The following is an 11,151-nucleotide window of genomic DNA, read 5'->3' on the forward strand; positions in this document are numbered from 1 at the left end:
GACGTCATCAAAGCCGCAGCCGGGATCGATCCCAAAAAAGAGGGCGACGATATATTCTCGCCGAACTTGAAACAACAGTCCATTCTCGTCGGGACCACGTGCGAGAAGCGAAAGCTTAAGTACGCCTGCATCAAGGATATAATGCTCGACGGAGAGTGTGTCGAAACCTCTGCTATACGTGGCCACCCCGGAGGATTGTGGCAAGGGGGTGATATACGACATCCCACTCTTCTACACGATAGAAGACATCAAGACCAGACTCGACCGCCGCGACAACCCTAAGATTCTGGGAGTCAGAAGATTGGGCAAGGAGTCGAAGGCCGTGATGCTACTGTTCGAAGAGAACACGGTACCAAGATGGATCTTTTTTGGAGGCGTCCCATTGAGATGCCAACTTTATAATTCTAAGAAATTTGAGATCTGCACCGCCTGCGGACGCCTGGGTCATCGGGACGACGTCTGCCCCGACCGGAAGAACGTCAGGTGCCGCGGGTGCGGTCTCGAAAGGCCACCGAAGGACCACAGCTGCGAGTCCAAGTGTCAACTGTGCGGCAAAGGGCATATACTGGGCGACAAGAAATGCCGGGAGATTTTCCGGACACCCTACGTCGTCAAGAAGAAGCAGTGGGAGCGGAAACAACGTCAGACCGACTCATCGGAACGCCAGAGCCGACCGAGAGAGCCGAAGACGAAGGGCTACAAGGTCAGAGACGAGTCCTTCCCAAGATTGGATACAAGGAATCCGGTGGAACCCAGAGGCCGATCCGGCTCCCGGGCCAACTCCAGGGGAAGAAGCCAGTCCAGGGGGCGTTCCAGCTCCAGAGCATTAAAATTGGGTTTGGGCTAGTTGGTCCATTACTGAATAAAAGGTTAAAAAGCGCGAACAAACGAGGACAATAAAGAAACACGGACGACAGGACAATTCAGAGCTAAATTTTGGGAGCGACCACTACATACTGGTATCCCTTCTCAAAGAAGGCCTTAAAACGCGCAGGGCACGCGCGCCAGCCACCGTCGAATGGGACCAGTTTAGAACAATCAGATCCAACCAGGAAGGGGAGCCCATTTGCGACATCGGGGAATGGGCGGAACAGCTAAAATCGAACGTCGGGGAGGTTACCAAAACCTTAGAAGGTGAAGACGCCCCCGAGATTGCCGATAGCCGCCTCCTGCATATGTGGGAGGCTAAGCAAAGCATGGAAAGACGTCTAAGTACACAAAAATGGAACCGCACCCTCCGGAGAAGGTTAGCGCGACACAACAAGGAAATTGAGGATTACTCCTTTAAATTATGTGAACAAAATTGGGGCAACAAATGCGACCAGATGGAAGGCGAGATGAACCTCGCTAGAACGTGGGGTATGCTCCGCCATTTGCTCGACCCGGAAAATTCGAAAACCCAATCGGGAATCAGACTCGCCAAAGCTCGACAGGCTTTTGACGGCGGCGACGACGATTTCATGCAGAAACTAACTGAAAACTACGTAGGTGAGACCCATCAAACTCCCCTTCCAGACTATGATGGTGCGCACAACGAGGCGCTTGATGCCCCCATCACTGAAACGGAAGTTAGAGCGGAATTAGTTAGGCTCCGCACAAAGTCTGCCCCGGGTCCTGACGGGATTACAAATAAAATGCTCGGGAACTTGGATGATACCCCGATAGCTTACCTAACGGAGTACATGCAAGAATGCTGGGACAAAGGCGAGCTGCCGCAGCAATGGAAAACGGCAAACGTCACCTTAACACCCAAGCCGGGCAAGCCTCCGCAGCTCGGGAATCTCAGGCCCATATTGCTTGCCTCGTGCATAGGAAAGCTAATGGAGCACGTCATCCAGACGAGATTAATCGAATACGTGGAAAAGCAGGACCTCTTGCCGCACACAATGATCGGGTTCCGCCCTCATCTGTGCACGCAGGATATCATGCTTCAGATTGAACACGACATTATCGACTCGCGGTCTAAGGATGCGAAGGTGATCCTAGGGCTAGACCTGACGAAAGCCTTCGACAACGTAAAGCACGAGTCGATACTTACCGGACTTAGCAATCTAAATGTGGGCACTAAAACTTTCAATTACGTGCGAAACTTCCTTTCCGGCAGGACGGTCTGCGTAAAATTCCAATCTATCGAATCTCCCGTTCTTGAGCTGGGCAGCAGGGGCACGCCCCAGGGCTCGGTGTTGTCCCCCCTCCTCTTTAACGTGGCCATGTGCGCGCTCCCCGGGCAGTTGGAACGCATCGAGGGGCTACAATTCAGCCTCTACGCAGATGACATTACCTTATGGGTCAACCAGGGTAGTGACTCGGAAATTGAACAAAGGCTCCAGGCGGCGACCGACACAATCGTGAGGTACGCGGCCGAGCGAGGATTGGCTTGTTCGCCACAAAAACCGGAACTATTCGTCTACAACCCTAAGCATCTCCGGCGTAAGGCACCGTCGGATATTCTAATTCAGGTGGCGGGAGCAGAGGTCCCAAAAGTAGAACAGATACGAATTCTCGGCCTAGTTCTCCAGTTTCACGGCCACAACGGAGAGACTCTAAAGCGATTGGAGAGCCACGTGATGCAGACACTGAGCCTCATCAGGTGGGTTGCGAGCAAAGGGCGAGGATTAAAAGAAAAGAATTTAATGAGGCTGGTACAAGCTTTCATATTCAGCAGAGTTAGCTACTCTACGCCTTATCTCGACTTAAAGTCGGCAGAAAAAATGAAAATTGACGGATTAATACGTAGATGCGTCAAGCGCGCGCTGGGCCTGCCCACGTGCACATCCACGGAGCGACTTTTGGCGCTCGGGATGCACAACACGTGGGTGGAACTGGCGGAAGCGGTGCGCACATCTCAGATTGAGAGATTGTGCGCCACAAAAACGGGCAGGACTATCCTGGCTAAAGTAGGAATCAATCCGCAGAGGGGCCCAATCCTGAAGGCAGAAATTAAGGAGGGAATCAGAAGCTGGCTAACCATCCCCCCTTTACCTAAGAATATGCATCCCGAGCATAATAAGATCAGAAGAGAGAAGAGAGCAGAGGCCATTAGTCTCCGGTATAGGGAGCTGCCCTCGGAGCAGGTAGCGTATGTGGACGCCGCTTGTGGCCACGACGGACGAGCGGTAGCCGCGGTAGTCGATGGCCGCGGAAATGCCGTTACGGCAGTCTCCTTAAAGGGGCCCTGCAATGACTTTTTGACTGGTCTTTAATTTGCACTGAACCTGAGCGTACTGATCGTAGTAACTTAATCCAACTTTTCTTTTTTCAAATTTCGCTTTATTTTAAAAGTTATAGGCAAATTAGAATTACAAAAACAAGCAAAAGATAACCTCCTTCATGACGTCGTAGGTCCTGCCTTGAGTGGCCTTGAGCTAGAGGAGGAGTAGTGAGCTCATCGAGCGCATACGGCTGCCGCACTCCGTGTCGACGGCTCGAGAGGGCGCCACTAAAGCACGTGTTGGATAGGCTGTATAAAGCGGGCGGCCAGGGCAGCTCGTATTGCATTTGCAGCGCGACTAAACACTAATTCGGCATAACATTTCATTGGCCACAAACGACAGCAAACACGGGCCAAATATCAGTTCACAACGGGAGCCACTTCGCGCTGACGCACCGCCAAATGGCCAAATCGCCAACAGGGCCCGCGCCGAAGGCCTTCGGAACGCTCGGAACTGGTCGGATTCTTGAGCCGGTATACAACCACAGCGCCGCAGCGTACATCCGGGACCTTTCTACTCTCCTCGTTTGTCGTAGCCTCATCCCACTAGCCTTTTCTAGTATGCGCCGTTTTTTTCCGCCGCTTGGTGGCGGGTATGTCGACGGGTCATTTCTCGTTTCCGTACTTTCTAAACTGCATTTGTTTCTTTTCTGATCTAAAATAGTGAACAAAAACTACTTTCATACATAATTGAAACGGTTCGCGACACTTATATTTTGTATCTCGACTAAAAAAAAGCTCTTAGCGGCTTTGACCAGTGACAAGCCCAGGACCAAAGACGTCACATTTTGCGCGCTTTCGGTACCGCGGGTCGCCCTCGTCGGTGGAGCAGGGTTCCGCGTCGTCCGGTTAAAATATGACGCACTGGTATTTAGTTACTCTCTCCGTGCCCGCTGGCTTGCCCCAACCCCAAGAGACGTGGAAACCGCAAAAAAGGTAGACGCTTAAATATGATTGCAGGGCCCCTTTAAGGACGCGCTCCGCTGCAGTGGCGGAGGAAGTTGCGGTAGCATTGGCTTGCGTCGGCACGGAAGCAAATTTCATCATAAGCGACAGTAAAACTGCCATCCAAAATTTTAGTGCAGGCAGAATCTCGCCTGCGGCGGCGAAGATTCTGGATCAGCGACAAATTGCGAGGAAAATTACGTTGATCGGGACACCGGCACATGCCTCCGTCCCCGGCAACGAGGCGGCTCACGAGCTAGCTCGAGGTTTCTACCACCGGGCTGGTGAGGACCCCCTCTGGCAAGGGAGCGGTGAACGCATGGTAAAATATGGGGAAATTACTCAACATTACAGATTGTAACGTAGGCTGGTACCCCCACCAGACCCGTCATTAAATAATACGCAGGCAGTCGCGTGGCGACGACTCCAAACATACACGTACCCACACCCAATCCTGTTGAACCAAATGTTCCCGAATATAAGATCAGACGAGTGTACACACTGCGGGTTGAGAGGGTCCCTCGACCATATAATCTGGGAATGCTTAAATTCTCCTGGGAGGGCGCTAAATATCGCTTCTAAAGAATCCTGGGAGACCCTGCTGCGCAGTTCGGACCCTGAGCTCCAGCTCCGCCTCGTCCGACTGGCTGAAGAGGCCGCCGGGACACAAGACCTCCTGGCCAGCATCTAAAGCGGTGCCTCCCGCCTCCCCGGCCTGGTGCCGAGGGGGGAGGGAGAATGCCAATTCTGTCGGACAATAGATGTTCTTTCCTCCTCCTCCTCCCGCGTTTTTATCCTCGATTCGCCTCGTGGTCGAACTTAAGGGGGCGCTACTGTCGCGCTATTGGGCGCGTTAAGTTAGTGAGCTCCAGACTCCGGACATCTGCGCTCGAGCGCGCGGGTTCGGAGCGTAGCATAACGGCGCACTTCAGTACCGAGGCGCCATCTGACGCCCATTTTTTTTAACGCTTCCGGTTCCGGCTTTCTGGCGCGCGTAAACATGGCTCCCGTCTTGTCGAAACTACGGTATATCGAAACGTCGAAAAAGTGTTTCTTCGACGACGAGCTCGATGAAATAAGTGCGCGGAGACGGCGGCAACAGCAAGAGCTTGTATTTGTGCTGCACGCTGTTGGTGCGGCGATTAATGGTACGCCGAACGCCCTCTGAATTCTCAAAAGCCTTAAAGAATGACGGCTGAATGGCCGAATTCATTGGCTCGTCTGATCCTGAAATTGCGGTAAGGTACATGAAGAACGTCGACAAGCATCTGAAGGATGTATGCATACCTTTCTACACCAGCACCATGTTTTTTTATTTTTGTATTTTCCACGATGACGGAACGATTGTACGAGCTGCCAAGCGATCGCCGTCGAAGTATCCACGCATCCAAGCAGGCGCGACTTGCGCGTCCGAGGGAGTCCCTAAAGGCTTCGGCGCAAGCACGAACGACGCCGAGAGCTCCGAGCACTGCATGGTGGCGCAGAACGAGCAGCTCCTACCCACGACCGGGCCTACCTCGGTGCCGTTCCTGGCTAGGGCGGAGCCTTTCGGCCGCGGGGTTCAGTTGGTGCGGTCGGCGAGGTTTGGCGAGGCGAGCGCGGTGGCATCCGCGGAGCGTTCGGAAGCGAACTCGCTCGCCAGGGATTGCGCACACCCGACAAAAGCCTCTGGTCCAGAGTGCCCCGGCGGCCCAGCCCGGAGCCCAAAACGCTTGGGGTTTTGATGTTTCTTCCGTCTCGTGCGAGACCACCGCGTGAAACCACCTCGAGCAACCGCGAGACTGGCCGCGAGAGCGGAAACGTCGTCATCACACCGGAAACCAACATGTTCGAGCTCTCGCGCACCATCTCCGACGACGGAGCTCGCGGAGCGCGCTCCGCCACCGTGCACCGGAAATGAGACGATGCCGTTTAGTTTAGCTCGAGTGCACTCTGACCGCTGGAGGGCGCTCGAGCGCGTTAACTTAACGCGCCCATTGTCATCAGGAGTGTGTGGATAGAAAAATGGCTGCCCCATAGGCTATCCAGGGGGATGAAGCTCTCGGCTACTTCCGTCCGGCCCAATGAAGTAGAGGGGCTTAGAGCGATAAACCGTTGTTCCGGTCTGCACTCGAAAGTGACCCCTATAAGGCGGCTGCCATTGTACACAAATTTGACCATTCGTCACATGACCAAACCAAAGACGTGACGTCACAGGAAAGATGGCAGCGCCCATGCAGCGGCTGGCCCCAGCTGGGCCGGAGCTTGTTGGATGCTTTGTTAATTGTCGTTCGTCTCGGCGAGTTCATTTCAGACGCGGAAACCGTCATATCAGGCCGGTCGAAAGCGACTTCAGAGTTCAGCGTGGTGTCTGACATAGGTATAACATGAAAATACGGAGGAATGGTGTGCATTTCGCTGGTGAACGACGGGGATATTGTCAAGGAAGAGACAATCTGCCCTACGTTGCTTGGACCTCGGATTGATTCGGATACAGCTAGGATAAAATTTAAGGCTACGTTTCTGTGCTCTCGCTGACCATCGGAATCTTCGAAGTCTGCAGTGAAGCGTGTGCAATATATTTGGATACACAGTTAGCAACGGAAATTGCATGAGTCGTGCTTGGCAGTGTGCAATCGTGATGCAGCTTCGTTCAGAGGACCGAAAGCTCGCTTTGGTTGTGCGGCGCACCGGAGAGCTGCCTTGAAGCTGGTAGTTCCCGTGCCGTGTTAAATGAGGCTGTGCTGCTTCCCAAATTGTTCTGGCGTAGACGTGCACTTTCACAGAGCACAGGTGTGCGGCGCACCGAAGAGCTGCCTTCAAGCTGCTAGTTCCTGTGCCATGCTTTAGGTGATGCTGTGCTGCTTCCCAAATTTTTCTGGCGTAAAAGTGCACTTTCACAGAGCACAGGTGTTGCAGTTAATATTGATTCCGCTGGTCTGTCGCACGCTTCGCCGACACAAAAGAACCATCATCACGTTAAGCGAATTGCAAGCCGTATGGAAATTTCATTGCGCGTGTTACCTACCCAGTCCACCCGTTCACGTCGCTTTGCGACGACAGTCTGCAGCGGCTCATAACCAGAAAAGTGGTCCCACATCCATTTCAGCTCAGTTCGCCCAGGGCAGTCGCCAAACCCCGAGGGAGAGAATTTATTCGAACAGAATGCCACTAAAGCAATGCAGCTTCTTTAGTGGTAAGGGCAGCCTCTCTTTTGTCAGTTTTGTTATATTGTCACGGATGCTTGCTCCAGTCCTATCTTTTATTAATATTTACTATTCTCGAAAGTTCCAGGCCATGCTCAGCTGTCATCGTATGTTCTGGTGGAGGTGCTGGGTACTTTACCCATAGCCCTTCACTCAGTGTGCACCTTGGCGACTCCTCAGCCGAGTTGCCCAATAACGGGACAAGGGTGGCGGACTATCTCGCGTCTTAAACCCCCGGCGAGCCGTGAACCAAGTCCTATCCCGAGCCCAGCAGAAAGACCGCAAGACGAGAAAGTACCACAAGGACGAACCTCGAAAATACACCACGAAGAACCTGAAATCCGATTCGGTCGCTGGTACCAGCAGGAACTACCGGAATTCGGTCTTTTGCCAGAAAAAACGAAGCTGACTAAGCCAACATGACAAACCTGTAGCAGCGAACCGCGTCCACTCCCACCCTTGTTTGTATGCCCGTCGCACCTCACGCTCCGGCGCCCTTTCACGCATGGTATATGAAGACGTCGAGGGCTGGATTGAACAATAAGACCGTGTTGCCCGCCACAGTGGGTGGACAGACAACCAGCTCCTGCAGAACCTACACTTCTCGTGGAAGAAACTGCCAGGCACCGGTTTGAGAACCACAAATCCTCAACGTCATGGGAAGTTTGCAAGCTCGAGCTGAAGTGCACGTTCATCAGCCAACATTGACGAGAGAGAGCCAAATTCTTGAATTCTGTCCAGGACACGGCCCTAGCAAGAGCGTCACTGCCTTTGTGGGGGATGTTTTGCGCTTGATAGAGCATCCACGCCAACCCTAGTGCTACAGAAGACGAGAAGCTAAGAATCCCATGCCCCTCATGTAAGGGACAGCACCTTCGGCTGCCTTGTCCGCAACCCCACGACAACAGTCGAAGGGTTCATATCACCGAAGCTTCCAACATTGAATGTACACTGCAGGCACGAGCCTGCCACTGTCAACAACTCCCCAACGTCTCGACACTCGAGTCATCCAGCTGCAACTTCGACACCAGACTCCCGGGCATCCACAACATCATCCACATTGTTGTCTAGGAGGAGATCAGGAAGCTACTTTCTGCCATCAGTTGCCCAGCAATTATTTTGATTGCCGTGATTGTTTCGGAACAAGTTCGACAGGCATTTCAACTGAAGACTTCTTCGAGCAAAGCGGCATCTGATGAACCGAGAGCGACTTATGCCACAAAGTCACAACGTCCACCACCGGCTACCCGTTAGTATTCAATGCCAATTCAACGAGACATCCCAACGCCGAAGCATTCCCGACATCGGAAAGAACCAGTGTAGGATCTCGCTGAACAAAGTACACCGAGGAAAACGGAGGTGCTGCGAATGGTCTACCGAAAACCACTTTGTTACCACTGCATTAGGCCGACCATGTCTACTGGAGGTGCCCGTACCAATGAATTGGCCTGCAAGAGTTTGTGGTGAACGACCTTCGACCACGTCTCGAGGTGCGTCCGCGGTACATTGAGAATTATCTTCGGCGGCCTTTGCCCCTGATGCCAACATTACCCCGAAGCTCCTGATCCCCATCACCCCGACAGGAGGTAAGCACGACAAAGCAGGTGAGCAGCAATGCAAGGACAGTTGATTTGTTGTTGGTTTCCGTCCAAGGACAATACCTAATAATTTGCTGACACCAATTATCTGTGTCCACGCAATGAAGCACACGATTTCCAACTTTGACGGAGAATGCCGCTGAGTGACTTGAAGAAATAGAATGGTTGGTTTTTCTCAAAAGTGGACCCCAAGCATCACCCGACTTCACTTTGCCACACGAGACTTACGCAAGTTGCAGTGGTCGCGGGATGCAGAAAAAAATCGCCATTACAAAATGGAAGTGAAATGGCTTGGATAGCAAACAAACACTGTTGCCTGTTGCCAGCCATCAAGTCACCACTACAGCAAAAGGCACAGCCATGTAAGCACTACGTGCCCGAGCTTGCTGCATTGACGCAGAGAACTACCAGGAAAATATGCGGATTAGAAGCCAGCTCTGCAGCTTCAGTGCATCAAATGTCAGTGGCCGCACATGAGGTTGATTACAAGACGGCATCTGTCGGTCAAAGTTGCCACTCGACCAAACTAACACAGACGTACCAGGAGCGTCATCCGACAAAAGGGAGCACGGTTACTACGACTGAACACCTGACACGAGACGATCGCAGCAAGAACTCGTTAGGGAACCATTTCCTAAGAATCAATAATTATGTAATCAAGTGGAAATAAACATATTTGATACACTAATCAGATAAACATATTTCCGCTCGCCTTTACGCCTTCAGAGTCTCTACACAAAGAATTATGTCCACCGCATGTGCTGGACCTTTCGAAAACACCCGCATCTCTGACCGCTCAATATTAATTGATGGGACATACCAGACTGGCAGACTGGTTACACTGGGCTGCACTCGTTCCACTTCTCCTGAACATGTGGCACATCCGAAAACCAACTCCAGGGATGTGAAAATGTTGTTTATTAATTTATGCCCTCCAAGGGCCTCTGTAGAAATTGCAGAGAGGATACTTAAAGCTACACACATGATAACATCAAAGCACACGGACATTAATGAGCACAAACCGGGCCCAGCTACCGAAAATAAATATTACTGTTATTTTATTTTAAATAAATATGATTCATATATTTAATGAAGTGAAATAAAGGTGGAGTTGTTTTGAAGGTGTGAATGGCTTTGACAGTTGCTATCGTAACTTTCTCTTTCACTCTTTCAACGCGTCTGGGCACTCTCACTCTCGCTGCTCTTGCGCGTCGGGATGCTCAGATGGGCAGGGAGGCTGGGATCAGTGGACCGTTACGTGCGCGCGCAGGTTTCTAGGTTTCGTTTCTGGGAGGGCGTGCTGGCGGAAGGTTCGCGGATGCGCGCGTGCTCGGCTTTTCTTTCGTCAAACTCGTTACGTTTTTCGAAAGCGTTTATGGAATGGATTCCCGTCGCCACCACGCCTACTGCTGCGCTAAGTGGTGCAACAATTCATCTTGACATACAGGAGTGAAGTTCTTTCGAGTTCCGGCGGACCAAAGGTACGCTCTTTCGGCTATCATCGGTGGCTTTAGTTTCTGATTAAAAGTTTTCCGACATCAGCATCTGCCACATTGGTAGTGAATATTCATAAGTTTGCTGAAGCAATGGCTGCAATAGTCACAATTAAATCACAGAACGAAATCCTGCACGTGCTAAGAGAAATATACTCGGTGAGCTGGGAATGAGACGGAGGGCATTCCATGTTTGCAACTTCCCGCGTCGATCGATCTGTTTCTCGGGTGTATTATGGACCCAAAAGCTTTGAGTACCATAGCTTTGCACGCTAGCTCTGTGGCTGCGCTTTGTTAGCATTACGGTGTAACACTTATATTGAGAATAAGATTTCAAACACATTAAATTGTTAATTTTTCAATTCAAACAGGGCGTGTTTTTTTTTTTTGCATTGTTTATTTTTAGACTAACCTCAAAGCCACAAATCTCAACTAAACTGTAAAAAATGTTTTTGTTTTTTTTGTAGGTTTTGCATTTGGCTGACTTATGCAGACAGGCTGGGCCTGGTGGACCTCCCGCGTTGGCAGGTCTATGAAACATACCGGCTCTGCTCAAAACACTTTACGAGTCGCGACTGTATGAACCCTGAGAAGCCAAAATTGTTACGATCAGCTGTACCTACAGTCACCATCTCTGACGAAATTTCTGGCCAGTTCAGGTAAGAAAACAAATTGTGTTGCCATTCCTAAATAATAATAATAATAATAATAATAATAAT

The 11,151-nt window shown here is 51.3% G+C and overlaps 1 pseudogene; it reads left to right on the plus strand.

Moving 5' to 3' along the window:
• The first annotated feature begins 1,907 nt into the window (after positions 1-1,907).
• Positions 1,908-4,904, plus strand: LOC115323052 (annotated as a pseudogene).
• The last annotated feature ends 6,247 nt before the right edge of the window (positions 4,905-11,151 follow it).

This window comes from Ixodes scapularis, unplaced genomic scaffold, assembly GCF_016920785.2.
Source record: "Ixodes scapularis isolate PalLabHiFi unplaced genomic scaffold, ASM1692078v2 PGA_scaffold2__306_contigs__length_199485367, whole genome shotgun sequence".
Lineage (NCBI taxonomy): Eukaryota > Metazoa > Arthropoda > Arachnida > Ixodida > Ixodidae > Ixodes > Ixodes scapularis.